At 34.2% G+C, this 23384-nt stretch overlaps 2 long non-coding RNA genes across 2 annotated transcripts; both read right to left on the reverse strand.

The window, feature by feature from the left end:
* Positions 1-13407: 13407 nt before the first annotated feature.
* Positions 13408-14409, reverse strand: LOC144564667 (uncharacterized). Its single transcript, XR_013514694.1, has 3 exons — positions 14260-14409; positions 14064-14117; positions 13408-13750 (listed from the first exon to the last, which is right to left on the reverse strand). It is a non-coding gene; the product is annotated as an uncharacterized LOC144564667 (long non-coding RNA).
* A 2663-nt stretch (positions 14410-17072) lies between these two features.
* Positions 17073-17505, reverse strand: LOC144564694 (uncharacterized). Its single transcript, XR_013514705.1, has 2 exons — positions 17435-17505; positions 17073-17300 (listed from the first exon to the last, which is right to left on the reverse strand). It is a non-coding gene; the product is annotated as an uncharacterized LOC144564694 (long non-coding RNA).
* Positions 17506-23384: the final 5879 nt, after the last annotated feature.

A 23384-nucleotide genomic window follows, 5' to 3' on the forward strand; every position in this document is an offset into this window, starting at 1 on the left:
AACTTATCTCGCAAAAAAATTCCAAATCACAAGCAGAGCAGCATCTCCCTTGGGCATAACTTGATAAAGTTGAAGCTTCCAAGAGTTGTTCTACACACCACTTAGAAGTAAGGTTAACTCTTCTGTAAGAAAGAAACAATTAATAGGGACAAAGAAGAATGACCAATGACCTGAATTGGAAGTGAAATTGAATAGATTCTGATATGACTAAACTCACTGGAAACCAAAATTGTCAAAACAGGAGACATAATTACATGGACCAATGAACAACGATAGAAGATTTTGATGAGGGATAACCCTACTAGAACAGTTTACAGGGTAACTTAACTTGAATTTCAGTCACAAAGATAGAAGCTTTGCACTAAATTTCGCATGTCAAACCCCAACTTTTAACTCAACCAAACCCTATTTTGCCGGTTCTCAATTGGTCTTCATTTTCCACTAATTTCAGTTCCTAAATATATTCTATGTAAGGGTAAAGCAATCTAAAGTCTCGAAATAACTAATTAATAGAACAAATATAAACAATGCATAACGTACCTGCGTGATCCTCATGCATAAAATAACCTGTCTTATACTTCTGTTTTCTCAATCAACGGCATAAAGGGATGTACTCCATGCTGGCTACATTATAGTTTCACTTCGGGAGCAGATCTGAATGAGCGTCCCATGCTTTCAGAAATCCATCCTATGACTTGCCACTATGGCCCTGTCAGTACAGAAAAAATACAATTGAACAGCTTGGAAAATTTTCATTCAGATGTCGATTTAGTCTGACTAGTAGCCTTTGACGCATCACACATATACTATACCACCCCAGTTTTTGTGGCACAACTATAGTTCGTTTTAGATCGGTACATTTACAAGCTCCAAACCTGATGGACCTTTGCTAGTACCATTTAGTCTCATGGGGGTTCAAACCTACCAACTTTAGTCTCGTGGGGGTTCAAACCTACCAACTTTAGTCTCAAGGGTTGAATACCATTTAGTCTCATGGGGGTTCAAACCTACCAACTTTAAATATCTCCATGCAGGTATTGAACATCAAGCATCTATGCATTAAATACCAAAAAAATCTTACTTCGGTTAACAAGACTAAATATTGAAAGAAGAAACTTATCTTGCAAAAAAATTCCAAATCACAAGCAGAGCAGCATCTCCATTAGGCATAACTTGATAAAGTTGAAGCTTCCAAGAGTTCTTGTACACACCACATAGAAGTAAGGTTAATACTCTTTTGTAAGAAACAAACAATTAATAGGGACAAAGCAAGATGACCAAGGACCTGAATTGGAAGTGAAATTGAACAGATTCTGATATGACTAAACTCACTATCAACCCAAATTGTCAAAACAGGAGACTTACTCATATGGACAAATGAACAATGATAGAAGATTTTGACGAGGGAAAACCCTACTAGAACAGTTTATTGGGTAACTTAACTTGAATTTCAGTCACAAAGATAGAAGCTTTTGCACTTAAATTAAAATGCCAAACCTACTTTTAACTCAACCAAACCCTATTTTGCCGATTCTCAGTTGGTCTTCATTTTCCACTAATTTCATTTTGTAAATATATTCTATGTAGAGGTAAAACAGTCTAAACTCTCTAAATAACTTATTAATAGAACAAATATAAACAATGCATAACGTACCTATATGACCCTCATTCACAAAAATACCAGTCTTATACTTCTGTTTTCTCCATTAACGGCATAAAGGGATGTACTCCATGTTGGCTACTTTATAGTTTCACTTAGGGAGCAAATCTGAACATGCATGCCGTGCTTTCAGAAATCCATCCTATCACTTGTCACTACGGCCCTGTCAGTACAGAAAAAACACAATTGAACAGCTTGGAAAATTTTCATTTAGATGTTGATTTAGTCTGACTAGTAGCCTTTGAGGCATCACAAGTATACTATACCACCCCAGTTTTTGGGGAACAACTATAGATGGTTTTAGATCGGTATATTTACTAGCTCCAAACCTGATGGACCTTTGCTGGTACACAAGGGTTGAATACCATTTAGTCTGATGGGGGTTCAAACCTACCAACTTTTAATATCTCCATGTAGGTATTGAATATCAAGCATCTATGCATTAAATACCAAAAAAATCTTACTTCGATTAACTTGACTAAATATTGAAAGAAGAAACTTATCTTGCAAAATAATTCCAAATCACAAGCAGAGCAGCATCTCCCTTGGGCATAACTTGATAAAGTTGAAGCTTGCAAGAGTTGTTGTACACCCCACTTAGAAGTAAGGTTAATACTCTTATGTAAGGAACAAACAATTCATAGGGACAAAGAAGAATGACCAATGACCTGAATTGGAAGTGAACTTGAACAGATTCTGATATGACTACTTAACTCACTGGCAACCAAAATTGTCAAAACAGGAGACTTAATTATATGGACCAATGAACAACGATAGAAGATTTTGACGAGGGATAACCCTACTAGAACAGTTTACTGGGTAATTTAACTTGAATTTCAGTCACAAAGATAGAAGCTTTTACACTTAATTTCGCATATCAAACGTACTTTTAACTCAACCAAACCCTATTTTGACGGTTCTAAGTTGGTCTTCATTTTCCACTAATTTCATTTCCTAAATATATTCTATATAGAGGTAAAACAGTCTAAAGTCTCTAAACAAGTTATTAATAGAACAAATATAAACAATGCATAACGTACCTATATGAGCGTCATTCACAAAAATACCTGTCTTATACTTCTGTTTTCTCCATCAACGGCATAAAGGGATCTACTCCATGCTGGCTACATTATAGTTTCACTTCGGGAGCAGATCTGAACATGCATGCCGTGCTTTCAGAAATCCATCCTATCACTTGTCACTACGGCCCTGTCAGTAGAGAAAAAACACAATTGAACAGCTTGGAAAATTTTCATTGAGATGTCAATTTAGTCTGACTAGTAGCCTTTGAGGCATCACAAGTATACTATACCACCACAGTTTTTGAGGTACAACTATAGTTGGTTTTAGATCGGCGCATTTACTAGCTCAAAACCTGATGGACGTTAGATGGTACACAACTGTTGAATACCATTTAGTCTGATGGGGGTTCAAACCTACCAACTTTAAATATCTCCATGCAGGTATTGAACATCAAGCATCTATGCATTAAATACCAAAAAAATCTTACTTCGATTAACAAGACTAAATATTGAAAGAAGAAACTTATCTTGCTAAAAAATTCCAAATCACAAGCAGAGCAGCATCTCCATTGGGTATAACTGGATAAAGTTGAAGCATGCAAGAGTTGTTGTACACCACTTAGAAGTGAGGTTAATACTCTTCTGTAAGAAAGAAACAATTAATAGGGACAAAGCAAGATGACCAAGGACCTGAATTGGAAGTGAAATTGAACAGATTCTGATATGAGTACTTAACTCACTATCAACCCAAATTGTCAAAACAGGAGACTTACTCATATGGACAGATGAACAATGATAGAACCTTTTGCACTTAAATTCGCATGTCAAACGTACTTTTAACTCAACCCAACCCTATTTTGCGGGTTCTAAATTGGTCTTCATTTTCCACTAATTTCACTTCCTAAATATATTCTATGTAAGGGTAAAGCAATCTAAAGTCTCTAAATAACTAATTAATAGAACAAATATAAACAATGCATAACGTACCTGCGTGATCCTCATGCATAAAAATACCTGTCTTATACTTCTGTCTTCTCCATCAACGGCATAAAGGGATATACTCCATGCTGGCTACATTATAGTTTCACTTCGGGAGCAGATCTGAATGAGCGTGCCGTGCTTTCAGAAATCCATCCTATGACTTGCCACTACGGGCCTGTCAGTACAGAAAAAAAACAATTGAACAGCTTGGAAAATTTTCATTCAGATGTCGATTTAGTCTGACTAGTAGCCTTTGAGGCATCACACATATACTATACCACCCCAGTTTTTGTGGCACAACTATAGTTCGTTTTAGATCGGTACATTTACGAGCTCCAAACCTGATGGACCTTTGCTAGTACCATTTAGTCTCATGGGGGTTCAAACCTACCAGCTTTAGTCTCAAGGGTTGAATACCATTTAGTCTCATGGGGGTTTAAACCTACCAACTTTAAATATCTCCATGCAGGTATTGAACATGAAGCATCTATGCAATAAAAACCAGAAAAATCTTACTTCGATTAACATGACTAAATATTGAAAGAAGAAACTTATCTTGCTAAAAAATTCCAAATCACAAGCAGAGCAGCATCTCCCATGGGCATAACTGGATAAAGTTGAAGCATGCAAGAGTTGTTGTACACACCACTTAGAAGTAAGGTTAATACTCTTCTGTAAGAAACAAACAATTAATAGGGACAAAGCAAGATGACCAAGGACCTGAATTGGAAGTGAAATTGAACAGATTCTGATATGACTACTAAACTCACTATCAACCCAAATTGTCAAAACAGGAGACTTACTCATATGGACAAATGAACAATGATAGAAGATTTTGACGAGGGAAAACCCTACTAGAACAGTTTATTGGGTAACTTAACTTGAATTTCAGTCACAAAGATAGAAGCTTTTGCACTTAAATTAAAATGTCAAACCTACTTTTAACTCAACCAAACCCTATTTTGCCGATTCTCAGTTGGTCTTCATTTTCCACTAATTTCATTTTGTAAATATATTCTATGTAGAGGTAAAACAGTCTAAAGTCTCTAAACAAGTTATTCATAGAACAAATATAAACAATGCATAACGTACCTATATGAGCGTCATTCACAAAAATACCTGTCTTATACTTCTGTTTTCTCCATTAACGGCATAAAGGGATGTACTCCATGTTGGCTACTTTATAGTTTCACTTAGGGAGCAAATCTGAACATGCATGCCGTGCTTTCAGAAATCCATCCTATCACTTGTCACTACGGCCCTGTCAGTACAGAAAAAACACAATTGAACAGCTTGGAAAATTTTCATTTAGATGTTGATTTAGTCTGACTAGTAGCCTTTGAGGCATCACAAGTATACTATACCACCCCAGTTTTTGTGGAACAACTATAGATGGTTTTAGATCGGTATATTTACTAGCTCCAAACCTGATGGACCTTTGCTGGTACACAAGGGTTGAATACCATTTAGTCTGATGGGGGTTCAAACCTACCAACTTTTCATATCTCCATGTAGGTATTGAATATCAAGCATCTATGCATTAAATTCCAAAAAAATCTTACTTCGATTAACATGACTAAATATTGAAAGAAGAAACTTATCTTGCAAAATAATTCCAAATCACAAGCAGAGCAGCATCTCCCTTGGGCATAACTTGATAAAGTTGAAGCTTGCAAGAGTTGTTGTACACCCCACTTAGAAGTAAGGTTAATACTCTTATGTAAGGAACAAACAATTAATAGGGACAAAGAAGAATGACCAATGACCTGAATTGGAAGTGAAATTGAACAGATTCTGATATGACTACTTACCTCACTGGCAACCCAAATTGTCAAAACAGGAGACTTAATTATATGGACCAATGAACAACGATAGAAGATTTTGACGAGGGATAACCCTACTAGAACAGTTTACTGGGTAATTTAACTTGAATTTCAGTCACAAAGATAGAAGCTTTTACACTTAATTTCGCATATCAAACGTACTTTTAACTCAACCAAACCCAATTTTGCCGGTTCTCAGTTGGTCTTCATTTTCCACTAATTTCATTTCCTAAATATATTCTATGTAGAAGTAAAACAGTCTAAAGTCTCTAAACAAGTTATTAATAGAACAAATATAAACAATGCATAATGTACCTATATGAGCGTCATTCACAAAAATACCTGTCTTATACTTCTGTTTTCTCCATCAATGGCATAAAGGGATCTACTCCATTCTGGCTACATTATAGTTTCACTTCGGGAGCAGATCTGAACATGCATGCCGTGCTTTCAGAAATCCATCCTATCACTTGTCACTACGGCCCTGTCAGTAGAGAAAAAACACAATTGAACAGCTTGGAAAATTTTCATTGAGATGTCAATTTAGTCTGACTAGTAGCCTTTGAGGCATCACAAGTATACTATACCACCACAGTTTTTCAGGTACAACTATAGTTGGTTTTAGATCAGCGCATTTACTAGCTCAAAACCTGATGGACCTTAGATGGTACACAACGGTTGAATACCATTTAGTCTGATGGGGGTTCAAACCTACCAAAATTAAATATCTCCATGCAGGTATTGAACATCAAGCATCTATGCATTAAATACCAAAAAAATCTTACTTCGATTAACAAGACTAAATATTGAAAGAAGATATTTATCTTGCTAAAAAATTACAAATCACAAGCAGAGCAGCATCTCCCTTGGGCATAACTGGATAAAGTTTAAGCATGCAAGAGTTGTTGTACACACCACTTAGAAGTAAGGTTAATACTCTTCTGTAAGAAAGAAACAATTAATAGGGACAAAGCAAGATGACCAAGGACCTGAATTGGAAGTGAAATTGAACAGATTCTGATATGACTACTTAACTCACTATCAACCCAAATTGACAAAACAGGAGACTTACTCATATGGACAAATGAACAATAATAGAACATTTTGACGAGGGAAAACCCTACTAGAACAGTTTATTGGGTAACTTAACTTGAATTTCAGTCACAAAGATAGAAGCTCTTGCACTTAAATTCGCAAGTCAAACCTACTTTTAACTCAACCAAACCCTATTTTGCCGGTTCTAAATTGGTCTTCATTTTCCACTAATTTCACTTCCTAAATATATTCTATGTAAGGGTAAAGCAATCTAAAGTCTCGAAATAACTAATTAATAGAACAAATATAAACAATGCATAACGTACCTGCGTGATCCTCATGCATAAAAATACCTGTCTTATACTTCTGTTTTCTCCATCAACGGCATAAAGGGATGTACTCCATGCTGGCTACATTATAGTTTCACTTCGGGAGCAGATCTGAATGAGCGTGCCATGCTTTCAGATATCCATCCGATGACTTGCCACTACGGGCCTGTCAGTCCAGAAAAAAAACAATTGAACAGCTTGGAAAATTTTCATTCAGATGTCGATTTAGTCTGACTAGTAGCCTTTGAGGCATCACACATATACTATATCACCCCAGTTTTTGTGGCCCAACTATAGTTCGTTTTAGATCGGTACATTTACGAGCTCCAAACCTGATGGACCTTTGCTAGTACCATTTAGTCTCATGGGGGTTCAAACCATAGTAGGAAAAATCGGTATCGGTATCGGGATCGGTCCCGGCCGATACCGATACGGGATCGGAGGATCAGATCAGAATCGGCTCAGGATCGGCTCAGAATCGGGTTTTTTTTTTTTTTTTCTTTATGATTTGCTATGTGAGGATCGGCTCAGGATCGGATCGGGGCCGGCCGATACCGATACGGATCGGCCGTATCGGATCGGTATCGGCCGATTTTGCCTACTATGGTTCAAACCTACCAAATTTAAATATCTCCATGCAGGTATTGAACATCAAGCATCTATGCATTAAATACCAAAAAAATCTTACTTCGATTAACAAGACTAAATATTGAATGAAGAAACTTATCTTCCTAAAAAATTCCAAATCACAAGCAGAGCAGCATCTCCCTTGGGCATAACTGGATAAAGTTGAAGCATGCAAGAGTTGTTGTACACACCACTTAGAAGTAAGGTTAATACTCTTCTGTAAGAAAGAAACAATTAATAGGGACAAAGCAAGATGACCAAGGACCTGAATTGGAAGTGAAATCGAACAGATTCTGATATGACAAATTAACTCACGGGCAACCCAAATTGACAAAACTGGAGACATAATCATACGAACCAATGAACAACGATAGAAGATTTTGACGTGGGATAATCCTACTAGAACAGTTTACTGCGTAACTTAACTTGAAATTCAGTCACAAAGATAGAAGATTTAGCACATAATTTCGCATGTCAAACCTACTTTTAAGTCAACCAAACCCTATTTTGCCGGTTCGCACTTGGTCTTCCTTTTCCACAAATTTCACTTCCTAAATATATTCTATGTAGGGGTAAAGCAGTCTAAAGTCTCTAAATAACTAATTAATAGAACAAATATAAACAATGCATAACGTACCTACGTGATCCTCATGCATAAAAATACCTGTCTTATACTTCTTTTTTCTCCATCAACGGCATGAAGGGTTGTAATCCATGCTGGCTACTTTATAGCTTCACTTCAGGAGCAGATCTGAACGAGCGTGCCGTGCTTTCATAAATCCATCCTATGACTTCTCACTACAGCCCTGTCAGTAGAGAAAAAACACAATTGAACAGCTTGAAAAAATTTCATTCCGATGTCGATTTAGTCTGATTAGTAGCCTTTGAGCCATCACAAGTATACTATACCAACACAGTTTGTGAGGTACAACTATAGTTGTTTTTAGATCGGTGCATTTACTAGCTCAAAAGCCGATGGACCTTTGATGGTACACAAGGGTTGAATACCATTTAGTCTCATGGGGGTTCAAACCTAACTTCAAATATCTCCATGCAGGTATTGAACATCAAGCATCTATGCATTAAATACCAAAAAAATTTTACTTCGATTAACAAGACTAGATATTGAAAGAAGAAACTTATCTTGCAAAAAAATTCCAAATCACAAGCAGAGCAGCGTCTCCCTTGGGCATAACTTGATAAAGTTGAAGCTTCCAAGAGTTGTTGTACACACCACATAGAGGAATGGTTAGTACTCTTCTGTAAGAAACAAACAATTAATAGGGACAAAGCAAGATGATCAATGACCTGAATTGGAAGTGAAATTGAACAGATTCTGATATGACTGTAAGGAAGAAACAATTAATAGGGACAAAGCAAGATGATCAATGACCTGAATTGGAAGTGAAATTGAACAGATTCTCATATGACTACTTAACTCACTGGCAACCCAAATTGTCAAAACTGGAGACATAATCATACGAACCAATGAACAACGATAGAAGATTTTGACGTGGGATAATCCTACAAGAATAGTTTACTTGGTAACTTAACTTGAAATTCAGTCACAAAGATAGAAGATTTAGCACATAATTTCGCATGTCAAACCTACTTTTAACTCAACAAAACCCTATTTTGCCGGTTCGCAATTGGTCTTCCTTTTCCACAAATTTCACTTCCTAAATATATTCTATGTAGGGGTAAAGCAGTCTAAAGTCTCTAATTAACTAATTAATAGAACAAATATAAACAATGCATAACGTACCTGCGTGATCCTTATGCATAAAAATACCTGTCTTATACTTCTTTTTTCTCCATCAACTGCATGAAGGGTTGTAATCCATGCTAGCTACTTTATAGTTTCACTTCGGGAGCAGATCTGAACGAGCGTGCCGTGCTTTCATAAATCCATCCTATGACTTCTCACTACAGCCCTGTCAGTAGAGAAAAAACACAATTGAACAGCTTGAAAAAATTTCATTCAGATGTCGATTTAGTCTGATTAGTAGCCTTTGAGGCATCACAAGTATACTATACCACCACAGTTTTTGAGGTACAACTATAGTTGGTTTTAGATCATTGCATTTACAAGCTCAAAACCTGATGAACCTTAGATGGTACACAAGGGTTGAATACCATTTAGTCTCATGGGGGTTCAAACCTACCAACTTCAAATATCTCCATGCAGGTATTGAACATCAAGCATCTATGCATTAAATACCAAAAAAATCTTACTTCGATTAACAAGACTAGATATTGAAAGAAGAAACTTATCTCGCAAAAAAATTCCAAATCACAAGCAGAGCAGCATCTCCCTTGGGCATAACTTGATAAAGTTGAAGCTTCCAAGAGTTGTTGTACACACCACATAGAAGTAAGGTTAATACTCTTCTGTAAGAAACAAACAATTAATAGGGACAAAGCAAGATGACCAAGGACCTGAATTGGAAGTGAAATTGAACAGATTCTGATATGACTACTTAACTCACTATCAACCCAAATTGTCAAAACAGAAGACTTTGTCAAAACAGGAGACTTACTCATATGGACAAATGAACAATGATTGAAGATTTTGACGAGGGAAAACCCTACTAGAACCGTTTATTGGGTAACTTAACTTGAATTTCAGTCACAAAGATAGAAGCTTTTGCACTTAATTTCGCATGTCATACCTACTTTTAACTCAACTGAACCCAATTTTGCCGGTTCTCAATTGGTCTTCATTTTCCACTAATTTCACTTCCTAAATATATTCTATGTAGGGGTAAAGCAGTCTAAAGTCTCTAAACAACTAATAAATACAACAAATATAAACAATGCATAACGTACCTACGTGATCCTCATGCATAAAAATACATGTCTTATACTTCTTTTTTCTCCATCAACGGCATAAAGGGTTGTACTCCATGCTGGCTACTTTATAGTTTCACTTCGGGAGCAGATCTGAACGTGCGTGCCGTGCTTTCATAAATCCATCCTATGACTTCTCACTACGGCCCTGTCAGTAGAGAAAAAACACAATTGAACAGCTTGAAAAAATTTCATTGAGATATCGATTTTGTCTAATTAGTAGCCTTTGAGGCATGACAAGTATACTATACCACCACAGTTTTTGTGGTACAACTATAGTTGGTTTTAGATCGGTACATTTACTAGCTCAAAACCTGATGGACCTTTGCTGCTACACAAGGGTTGAATACCATTAAGTCTGATGGGTGTTCAAACCTGCCAACTTTAAATATCTCCATGCAGGTATTGAACATGAAACATCTATGCATTAAATACCAAAAAAATATTACTTCGATTAACAAGACTAGATATTGAAAGAAGAAACTTATCTTGCAAAGAAATTCCAAATCACAAGCAGAGCATGCCATGGGCATAACTTGATAAAGTTGAAGCTTGCAAGAGTTGTTGTACAAACCACTTAGAAGTAAGGTTAATACTCTTCTATAAGAAAGAAACAATTAATAGGGACAAAGAAGAATGACCAATGACCTGAATTAGAAGTGAAATTGAACAGATTCTGATATGACTACTTAACTCACTAGCAACCCAAATTGTCAAACTGGAGACATAATCATACGAACCAATGAACAACGATTGAAGATTTTGACGAGGGATAACCCAACTATAACAGTTTATAGGGTAACTTAACTGGAATTTCAGTCACAAAGATAGAAGCTTTGCACTAAATTTCGCATGTCAAACCCCAACATTTAACTCAACCAAACCCAATTTTGCTGGTTCTCAATTGGTCTTCATTTTCCACTAATTTCAATTCCTAAATATATTCTATGTAGGGGTAAAGCAGTCTAAAGTCTCTAAATAACTAATTAATAGAACAAATATAAACAATGCATAACGTACCCGTGTGATCCTCATGCATAAAAATACCTGTCTTATAGTTATTTTTTCTCCATCAACGGCATGAAGGGTTGCAATCCATGCTGGCTACTTTACAGTTTCACTTCGGGAGCAGATCTGAACGAGCGTGCCGTGCTTTCATAAATCCATCCTATGACTTCTCACTACAGCCCTGTCAGTAGAGAAAAAACACAATTGAACCGCTTCAAAAAATTTCATTCAGATGTCGATTTAATCTGATTAGTAGCCTTTGAGGCATCACAAGTATACTATACCACCACAGTTTTTGAGGTACAACTATAGTTGGTTTTAGATCCGTGCATTTACAAGCTCAAAACCTGATGAACCTTAGATGGTACACAAGGGTTGAATACCATTTAGTCTCATGGGGGTTCAAACCTACCAACTTTAAATATCTCCATGCAGGTATTGAACATCAACCATCTATGCATTAAATACCAAAAAATTCGTACTTCGATTAACAAGACTAGATATTGAAAGAAGAAACTTATCTTGCAAAAAAAATTCCAAATCACAAGCAGAGCAGCATCTCCCTTGGGCATAACTTGATAAAGTTGAAGCTTCCAAGAGTTGTTGTACACACCACATAGAAGAATGGTTAGTACTCTTCTGTAAGAAAGAAACAATTAATAGGGACAAACCAAGATGATGAATGACCTGAATTGGAAGTGAAATTGAACAGATTCTGATATGACTACTTAACTCACTAGCAACCCAAATTGTCAAAACTGGAGACATAATCATACGAACCAAAACAACGATAGAAGATTTTCACGTGGGATAATCCTACTAGAACAGTTTACTGTGTAACTTAACTTCAATTTCAGTGAAAAAGATAGAAGAATTTGCACTTAATTTCGCATGTCATACCTACTTTTAACTCAACTGAACCCTATTTTGCCGGTTCTCAATTGGTCTTCATTTTCCACTAATTTCACTTCCTAAATATATTCTATGTAGGGGTAAAGCAGTCTAAAGTCTCTAAATAACTAATTAATAGAACAAATATAAACAATGCATAACGTACCCGCGTGATCCTGATGCATAAAAATACCTGTCTTATACTTATTTTTTCTCCATCAACGGCATGAAGGGTTGCAATCCATGCTGGCTACTTTACAGTTTCACTTCGGGAGCAGATCTGAACGAGCGTGCCGTGCTTTCATAAATCCATCCTATGACTTCTCACTACAGCCCTGTTAGTAGAGAAAAAACACAATTGAACCTCTTCAAAAAATTTCATTCAGATGTCGATTTAATCTGATTAGTAGCCTTTGAGGCATCACAAGTATACTATACCACCACAGTTTTTGAGGTACAACTATAGTTGGTTTTAGATCCGTGCATTTACAAGCTCAAAACCTGATGAACCTTAGATGGTACACAAGGGTTGAATACCATTTAGTCTCATGGGGGTTCAAACCTGCCAACTTTAAATATGTCCATGCAGGTATTGAACATCAACCATCTATGGACCAATGAAGATAGGAGACCCAATATTTAAAACTTCCAGAAGCTTATTCAGTGTTGAATGGAACTCATCCTCTGAAAAAGAACAAAAATAGATTTTGAACTACAGAAATGAATTAGTAAAAATAAAAATATGAACACAATTCAGATAAAAGTTGGAGTAATACTAGACCTGTATAGTTTCTCTGCCACAATAACTGGTGCACCCATGGCCATGTTGTAACCGCCACTTGCTGCCAGATCAGTTATGGAAAACATAAACCAATTCAACAAAGTTATTGCTGAATAACAATTGCAGTGCCAAAAATTGTAACTATGCCAGATTTTCTGCAATTATGCCTCGATAGGACCTTACATGTACAACAAAGACCCAATTGTGAAACAGACACAAATCAAGACAAGAACATAAGGACACATAAAAAAATAATATACAAATGTGTGATCAAACCGCTCTGTACCAACATTATCAGTAGTTTGATTCGCATAAATTATTCTGATATAGAACATAGTACTTTCTTGAAATGTACTTCTTCCAGTACATAATTTCTCTGCAAGTGAGCTCAGGGGCCCGCGTGTTTGGCTGATAGTTCTTGATGCTCTTATATCAGAATAATTTATAGGGTCCCTAATAACTTCCAGGTCTCAAAAACAAGATAAAGAAGAAGAGACGTTTGAAACTGCATTAATAATTATAGGGTTAATTTTGCACTTTCTACAAGCACATTTGCATCCTTAAACAGTCTTGAAACAATTACCAAATGATGTTGAATAATTACCTCTAATTGTAAATCATTTGATCCGAAAACTCTCTCCAAGCACCTTGAAACAGTCTTGCAACGGTCTTTACCCTGTCAGACCAAAAGAACCAGGTGCCATGCCACATTTGCATCCCAGTCATTTCCCACGACTAATAACCTGCATCATACAAAACACAATAAAATGACATTATGAACTTAATGAATTCATGTCAAGAATAGACAAGTCATTTAGATCTCTATCAAAAGAGGTTTATGAGAATAAAAAGAAAAACCAAAAAAGACAAGTTATTTAGATCCCAGTCATTTCCTTTTCTGTTCTTTTCTTAGACACTTAAATAAAAAAAAACAAAAAAAAAAGAAACACAAGAATTAATAGCAGTTCTCACAAAGGTTGCAGAAGACGAAAATCAAAATATATAGCATTGATAAATCTACACAAAAGGAAAAATGAGAAAAATAGCAGTTCTCACTGATTGATGCTCCTGATGTCTCCCCGAGATTCTCAATTTTAAGTTACAGTTACCCTTTAACAAGTAAGAAAATACAAAAAGATGAGAAGATCACCCATGGTTATGTATTTCAATAAATACTCCCACCAAGTGCTGATACATTAGGAATAACATGCTAACTATAGAGTATAATAATGAAACAGAAAATTTCTCTGACCTTGTGATTAGATCTGACGACTCTGCATCACACTGAGGCACACAAAACTTGTACCTTCGTGTAACAATGAAAAGAAAAATCTTGAGCTTCATTCTAGATAGTAATAAAGAGAGAGATTAGGTGAGGATAAGGGAAAGATAATACTAGACCTGTATATCACTAAAACCAAATCCTATCTAGTCAGGGGCGTAACATTGATAGTCAGAACTTGACATCTAATAATTTCACACTTTGCTTGATCTAATGATTCTGGATCATTCAACAGTATAAACAATTCCTATTTAGAACAACAGTATAAAAGGCAATATGTATGTATACCTCTTGCCGGGAAAGGTGATTCAAATCTTTCAAAGAAACAAGGCCAAAGATCCAAAAAACTGCATCTCCATGCAAAACCCAAAATAAAATACATCATAACATTTTTGTTGCAAGAGGGAAATTTAAGAGAGAACATAATCTAATTTTTTTTTTTGCCAAAGTTACTTGCAGGGACAAAACTGGCAAGGAGTGAGTCCTCAATTTGAGACACATCAGCTGATGCAATCTAAAATTTTCAATTTCAAAACTTCAGCAACCCATTAGAATTTGGAAGAAGCTAATGCATGAAAAAGATATGATAATGAATTATTTGTTTCTAACATCTCTTTGTCAAGTTGACCATCCATATGCCAATAGTGACATTCCAACAGTGGGTATTCCTTCTGAATGAAGAAAAAAATAAAAAAGAACTTTCAAACAGTTTGGGAATGCAACCCTCCTTTATGAATGCCCAATTTAGTAGATTGAAAATAAGAAAAAGTTTTAAAATTTTAATTAGGCCGAAGCATACAGTTGGCCTCCCCTATAATTGGGAAACATAAAATTTCGTCCTGGAACTATTGAAAAGAAGCAATTTGGTCTGTTTATGAGTTAATCGACTCGGACATAAAAGCATATTGCTCCTTTATTTTTTCATAAAAAACAAAGAGTGAGTCTATGGTACTATGCATATTACGATTTGGCACCGTGCTACGGCTCTATATTCGAGTTTTCAAATCCTAACGGTCGATCCGAACCATTCATCTTGTTCTCCATATTAATATGTGTTTGGAGACCAAATTTTACATTTTTTTAAATATTTTTACTATTTTTTAAATTTATTGAAAATCACTGTTTTTTGGATGGTCCAGAATTTTCGGATCAACTGATTTTCTAAATATCTAAAAAAATAGTAAAAAATTTAAAAAAAATGTAAAATTTGGTCTCCAAACACATATTAATATGGAGAACAAGATGAACGGTTCGGATCGACCGTTAAGATTTGAAAACTCAAATATAGAGCCGTAGCACGGTAACAACCCGTGATATGCATAGTACCATAGACTCACTCAAAAACAAATATACTATATCTTTTTCCCCATGCAGTAAGAGATACCACAATTCTTTTTTTTTTTTAATTTATGGCAGTTGCTGCCAGATAGTTGCATTAGCCCACACCATGATACAACCTTTACATACAAGCTCAACTAGAGCCATATGTGCTAAAAATACAGTGCCATACCAGTAACTGCACCCGTTTACCAGTATGCATTTAGAAAAGCAGAAAAACCACTTAAGACTACAATTGTATTAAATCAATACATAAAACCTAACATATGACAAATGTTAACTTCATAATGCAGCAATAGTATGAAACAAAATTGAATTATAAAACTATGATTGTAACTGATGCCAGTTACAATCATATGTGCTAAAAATACAGTGCCATACCAGTAACTGCACCCGTTTACCAGTATGCATTTAGAAAACAAGAAAAACCTCTTAAGACTGCAATTGTATTAAAATATTAAATCAATACATAAAACCTAACATATGACAAATGTTAACTTCCAAATGCAGCAATAGTATGAAACAAAATTGAATTATAAAACCATGATTGTAACTGATGCCAATTATCAAAGGTTGAAAAACAAGTACCTCTTGATGCCAATTATAAAGAGTAGATTTCAATCCTAAATTGATAAAGAATATCAGTCACAGAAGAGATACCAAGGAGCTGAAGCTAATTTCACACTTGTATTCAGCCAAACAAGACTACTAAATTACTGGAAACAGTAATAACTTAAGGATACAAACCAAAACCTGACAAATATAAAATTGAGAAAGGGGTATTTGACTGCACATGAAAATAACTTAAAAATTGAGAAAGGGGTAGGAGACCAAACCTGATATAAAAAATAAAGAAGTATAGTGATAGTTGAATCTTCCTGTAAAAAGTAAAATTGAGAACCAAGGAAAAACAAACATCGTTAAATCAGTGAAAAACAGAATTCACTCCACTGAGTATCAATCACAGTCATAATAAAAACTTTTGGTAAAAAAAATAAGGTCGACAGGAAATAACCCCCCAAAATACCACTGATCAAGAACAAATCAACGAGGTTAGACGCAATCAGATAGAATAACAGTCCTGAGAAACAAAGGGGACAGATCCTTATTATACCAATTAGAAGCGGAGCAGTAAACAACGCTAAAGAGGGAAGACCGTGCATACCTGAATTACTAATGGCAACAAGTGGAGGAAGAACGAACAAGATATACCAGAACAAGAACAAATGAACAAGATATATAAAAAAAAAAAAAAAATCACATACACCGTGCACATACCTGAATTGTGGGGTACAACACGCTATCTCAACAACTCCTTACCAAGTTAACATTGTACTAATTAAATTTGTTGAAATAGAGACCTAGTAGGAAAAAAATTACAGATCCGCCTAAAGAACATCCAAGAAACTAAACCTGACTAAAGAACAAGTAACAAGATAATATACCTGAGTGGAAGAAGGAATGTCTGGCAGCAAATCGACAGGTGCAGGAGGGTTGTTGAGGAAAGAGAGGATGTGTGTCCGTCCCTGCAGCATGGTGTCATCTAGAAGCTTTCCGTATGCCTCTTTTGCAAGAGATGCCACTCCTTCGTCTTCATCTCTCTTTGACTCTGTCAAGAGTGACTGAGCTACATCCATGTCCATTGTAGACCGATTTGGGATGAATATGGCTCCCTGTTTTTCATTTATTTAGAAAAAAAAAAGTAATGTAAGACATTGCAAGAAATTGTGAAAGAAACAGAAAAATTCTCAAAATTAAGGTTAAAATTGCAAAATAATGTAATGTGAAATCTACAAATGAAATCTACCTCCATACTGTTTCAATTAAGCTTAAAAATGCAAAATCCTAAACCAATTGACAGAATTTCAAAAAACAAGACTGTAATGTGAAATCTAGAGAGGAAATGTAGAGAGAAATAGCTAATAAGAGAGGACGCCTGTCTTCGTCTCTGTGAGAGGGTCTGAAAGAGGCGCGTCCGAAAGCGACTGTGCGAAGAGCGAGATAAGCCACCAGATAGTCTCTCACACGCGCGGGAGGAGAAGAGAGGCGGAGGCTTGGCATGCTCTCTCCTTCAATCTCGTAAGACAGAGGCACACTCTTTCTCCGTTGAGGAACAAAATGAACAGAAACAACTAAATGGCATTAAATAAGAGTATGGGAGGAGTGTAGCCGTTGCGATGGAACGGAAAGGATCTTCGGCATTAATTAGTAAGATATGGGAAAGATTGGGAACGAAGCTTGGAGAGAAAGCATTCCACTGAGGTTTTAATTTAGGGGTTTAGAAAAGACGTATTGATACCACCTGAGGTAACATAAGTTTTGAGGTTAGATCTAGATCGTTCGATCTGTTTTTGCACGAATATTAAAAGTACCGGTGCATTCCACATCGATCTTTCCTCTTAGCTGTGCTTGTTTTACAGATGCGTCAGAGACTCAGAGCACGCCGACCCATTGATTTTACAAGAGAGCAGAAAGGTTGTAACAGACAAACAGCACTCCTGTCTCTGGTGAAAAAGTTAATGATATCAAAGGTCTTTTCCAAAATAAAAAATAAAAAAATGGGAAATTGGGAATAATGCATCGTAATATGAGCAGAGTTGAATGAATCGTTTGATGCAAATTAACTTATGACACTTGAATCAAAAATTTAATTAATGATGTGATTAAATGAATATAATGTCATCGGGTTTAGAACAATTTAATTTCATTTCAATTTTAATTTAATTTCACTTCAATAATTTTAATTATACTAAGAACATTTTTGCAAACCTGTTTGGAATATCCTCCAAAATTATATGCATGCAATTAAGAAGATAAACTAAACATCTGTCAAAGTAGAAGAACTGAATTAAACTTTCAAATTAAGAAGATAAACCTGTTTGTATAACTTGCCATTGTTGCATCGCCAAGTCTCCAAATCTATAAAGATTAGGGGTGTTCAACGGTTCGGTTTGATTTAGCATTGCAACCGAATCGAGCTGAACCAAAGTTTTATTTCGATTTGTTCGGTTCAAACCAAAATATATTATTTTTCTTATTTAAAACAATTGATTTATAATAAACTGAAATATATTAAGAAATAAGCTGGAGTATTAAGAAATAAACTGAAATATTTAAAGCAATTGATTAATAAATAAACCAGGGTATTAAGAAATAAACTGGAGTTTTAAGAAATAAACCAGAGCGGTCCAGATCAAATTCATAATATATAAAAATTCAGTCGGTTCAATAATTCCGATTTTGAAAATTTTCAAACCGAACCGAAATTATAATTCGATTTTAAAAAACAAACCAAACCGAACCATTAAATCAAAAAAAACCAAACCGTTTAATTCAAACTAATTTAGTTCGGTTCAAAACCAAATAAACCGTAACCAATGATCACCCCTAATAAAGATTGAAACACAATCAAGTTTCATTTACAATTATTTTCAATTTTTCCATTGTTTCAACTTCTCTACAGTAAAGTGAAGAGTTGACAGGTCTCGAGTAACGAGTATCACACCGCTTTACTTTCCTTCATGTTTTCTTCTATAAAATATCCCCTGCTGCTCTTCATGTAGTGAGTTAGTACTTACTATGAATCATTCTGTAGGACCCACCCGTCCGTGATAAGTAATAGCAGTTGAGTCAGAAGGTTATAACAGAAAAACAACACTCCCGTCTCTGATCCAAAATGTAATGATATCAATTGTCTTTTCCAAAATAAAAAAAAATAGAATAATTACTAAATGAGAATAAGTTGTTGGAAATTAACGAATTTTTTTATAAACCATAATTAGAAAAAAATTTCAATGAAATCAACATGATTATTTTTTTTTATATAAAAATTATAGGAACCGAAATGGCATTTCGGTTCCGAAATTTTTTTTTGAACCGAAATGGCAATTCGATCCGGAAATTTTTATAATTTTTCAACGTATTTTTTTCTTAAAATCTGTGAAAACGGTTGGAACTAAAATGACATTTCGATTCAAAAAAAAAAAAAACTGAAATGGCATTCGGTTATTATGGTTTTTTTTTTTTTTTTTAAAAGTAATCATGTTGGTTTCATAAAAATCTTTTTTGTAATTATGGTTTATAAAAAAAGTTCGAAATTAACATATGACGCTTGAATCAAAAAATTGAATTTATGATGTGATTAAAGGGATAAAATGTCATGGAGTTTAGAACAATTTAATTTCACTCCAATTTTAGTAACGGTAAAAAGTTTTGAGATCAATAAGCTTTATACATAATTCGTTTTTTGTTGTTGAAATTTATTTATTTATTTTTAATTAATTAATTTTTATTTTTGTCAGAATTTGATCACTTTGTTCAAATGTAATATCAATTATATGACAAAAAATGTAGCACGGTACATATATAGTTGTTTCTAATTTTTTTTTCTGTCCTTACTTCTTAATAACACAAATAATAAGTTTTTTTTAATTTGGCTATTCTTATTTTGTAATCAAACAAACCTAATATCATTAATAGTCATAGATGGCTGGGTCCTACAAACAGTTCTAAAATAATTAAGAAGCCCACTCGTGTAGTAGTTTCAGGAATATGCAAACATCAATCGGTGTTACATGGAATTATGGTACTGAGTTCTGCAAATTTGCAATTATGTTGTAATTAACCACCTGAGGAAACAAACAAAATGAAATCTTTCAGTTAATTAGGAAAAAACCAAGAAAATTTGTTGTTAATCGACTTCAAGTCACATAATTAAATATAGACTTTTTTTTCCAAATTTTTTATTTCTACCATTTTTTGAAAAAAAAAATAAACCAGAAAACTCAAATTTTTGAGAAATTTTAATTCTGCCCTAGTTGTAGTATACTGATGCGGTCCCAAAGACTAGAGTCTGCACTGTGCCAATGCGACCACATAAAAAATTATGACTAGATTTCTAGGAAATTTGTATTTCTTTTATTTAACCCATGCGGCCAAATAAAATATATTTATGGAAATTTGATTTGATTTTATAGTATTGTGCCCGTGCGTTGTGACGGAATATTTTTTAAGATAATAAAAATGAATTCTCATACAAAATGACAAATATTTATTAATAAGATAAATCAATGAAAAAAGTATATATTTAACAATATTCATCGATATTAAAATAAAATTGGATCTAAATACAATATAGAATGAATCTCTCATCTCTCAAAGTGGTCGCCTGCAGTCCCTGTGTGGGATCCAAAATCAGAGAGAAGAAAGAAATGCTTTGTGCCTTAGCATGGATCATGTCATAGAATGAAAATTTTCTTCTTTTATAACTCTTGTGTGTGCATATATCTTAAAGTAATTTTTTTTAAAGCAGGAGTGTTTGCAAAGAAGTTCATACTTCTACATCTTATGATGATGGTTAATTACCTGTGAAGGAAATATGACAAAAATAATATTATAAATAGCATGTTTCTAGGGTAAGCTTACGTGAGATATAGTTTGGCATGTATATGTTGTTGGTTCTATCAATTATCATGATGAATACAACCTAAACTGATTGTTCATTGTAATGCTTAATTAAGATTAGCATGTTGCCTCGATAATACAACCTAAACTGATTCCAAAAAAACTTACCGTTGGTATGAATCTGTACCGGGCTCTACACTAATTCATGATTCTATATAACTTGATGAATGTTAAAATTAAAAAAATACCTCTAATCAAGGTCAAGATGAGATCAGCTGTAAAATCAGTAAGTTGTTAATCGACTTCGTTGTAAAATCAGTAAGTTGTTACTTGAAATTCTGATACAATACAGCGAGCGAAGAACAGCGAACGACCTTCAGAGCGAACTTTTTAAATAATGGAATTCCAAGTAAGTTGTAAAATCAGTAAGTTGTTAAAAAAATACCTCTAACCAAATAAAATATATCTTAAGATTTTTATTTCTTTTATTTTTGTTATTTTAATTTTATTTTATATAAATCTTGAAAATTTGACATCCGACATTGGTTCTATCCACAATATTTTATTTTATTTTGGCAAAAACTTGATACTATCCAAAATAAAATTAAAATATCAAGATCTTCTGCATATACATAAAAAAATTATATAGATTATATGTAACAGCTTTATTTTGACATTTAAATTTTAAATTATTTTAATTCTAAACAAGAAAGTATAATAACCAAATTTGTATTATTTTTCATCTACCAAAAAAAAAAATCCAAATAACCAGTTTTTGGTCAAATTTCGAGATTTAGAGACCCAAAACCGACTAAATTCAGATCCAGTGAAGTAACTCAATTTTTGGGTTTTAGATTGGAACTATCCGATTCGAATCCGCGACAATCCATTCGAAATAGAGTGTACACATTTTGAGTTATATATATGATCCTCGTGAGAGGGCATGCATGACCCCCGCATCAAAGACCATGCAGTTTTATATAATCTTGCTATTAATAGATTAATTAATTAGTGCCGAAGTCATTTGTCTGGGTCACATACATTTTCCTTTTTTAATCTGATTTCCTTTTATATCTGGTTTGATTCCCTCACATCTAAATTTGACAAGGCAATTACTATTTATAATTAACAACCTTGACACTATTAAGAAAGTATCTCACATTTATCGTTTTTTCAGTATTTTAATTTTAATTAGACGTACAGTGATTCATTACTGGTTGTTTTATATTGAGTTTTAATTTAGGGACAATTTCTTTATTTATCCTAAAAAATAAATATAATTTTTTTTGTCTGTAAAAATTTAAATTTATCTCATTCATCTTTCAACTCTACAGTATTGTTTTATTTATATTATATAATTAGCTTCAATTTAATTATAACGCAACTATTAAAAATCTTAATTTATGTTAGTTTGTAATAATCTAGAAGTCAATAATATGATAAATTATCATAAAGCTTTATTCATGAATTGAATGTTTATTTATATATCATTTTGTTGCCTTGAGTATTATTGAATTTATGGATCATTTCGAGTTCATGACTGAAATTGTGAAACTCCATAATATAGATGATATATACTCTTAAAATGTCACTGACCAAGGTAATTAGCAGGAACACTAATTACCGCGATAAGGTTAGTATGTGGATTAAAAGATGGTTAAGTTTTACAAACCACCTGACACGAGATGTCATTTTAATCACATAGATACATGTTCTAGGAACATGGTATTTGACAGACCCCGAATGAAACATTAAATAGAATTGTGTTCGTGTCATTTATGTTTTCATTCAGTGTCACGTTCTACAGTATGAGGTATTTATCGTTCCCACTGAGAAATATGTATGTGTGATTGTTATCCACCGCTGTCCGTAAAAAGCAGTCATAACGGTAGCTTTTCCATATGTATAGCTTAGCTGAGGAAGTGATAGTTTACTAAGAATACTATTTGTCCCTCGTATCTCTATACGAGCTATAGCATCACTGGGCCCCTTGATAGAGTAAGATTATCTGCTAGCGGTATAATTACAAGAGTAATTATATTTGATAATCTGCTTAAGATCAAGAAAAGATTCGGTTAGCAAGGATGACACACATCTAGCTTGAAACTAATCTGATAGCTATGAGACAGAAGAACAGACACAAGTAAATTGTTTACTAGATCGTGATATTGTACTGTACAGCATCATCTGTGTAATTGGATGGTCATGATGTGTTGCCAGATGCCACCCATGATTATAGAAGTTAAAACAGTTTTAACTCTATTTACCAACATAACACAGATCCTATTGGGTCACATCATATAGGAGTTAATCGGAGAATCTTATTGTGATTGATTATAAATTGGTTATGATCA

The sequence above is a fragment of the Carex rostrata genome, chromosome 13, assembly GCF_964058835.1.
Source record: "Carex rostrata chromosome 13, lpCarRost1.2, whole genome shotgun sequence".
Classification (NCBI taxonomy): Eukaryota; Viridiplantae; Streptophyta; class Magnoliopsida; order Poales; family Cyperaceae; genus Carex; species Carex rostrata.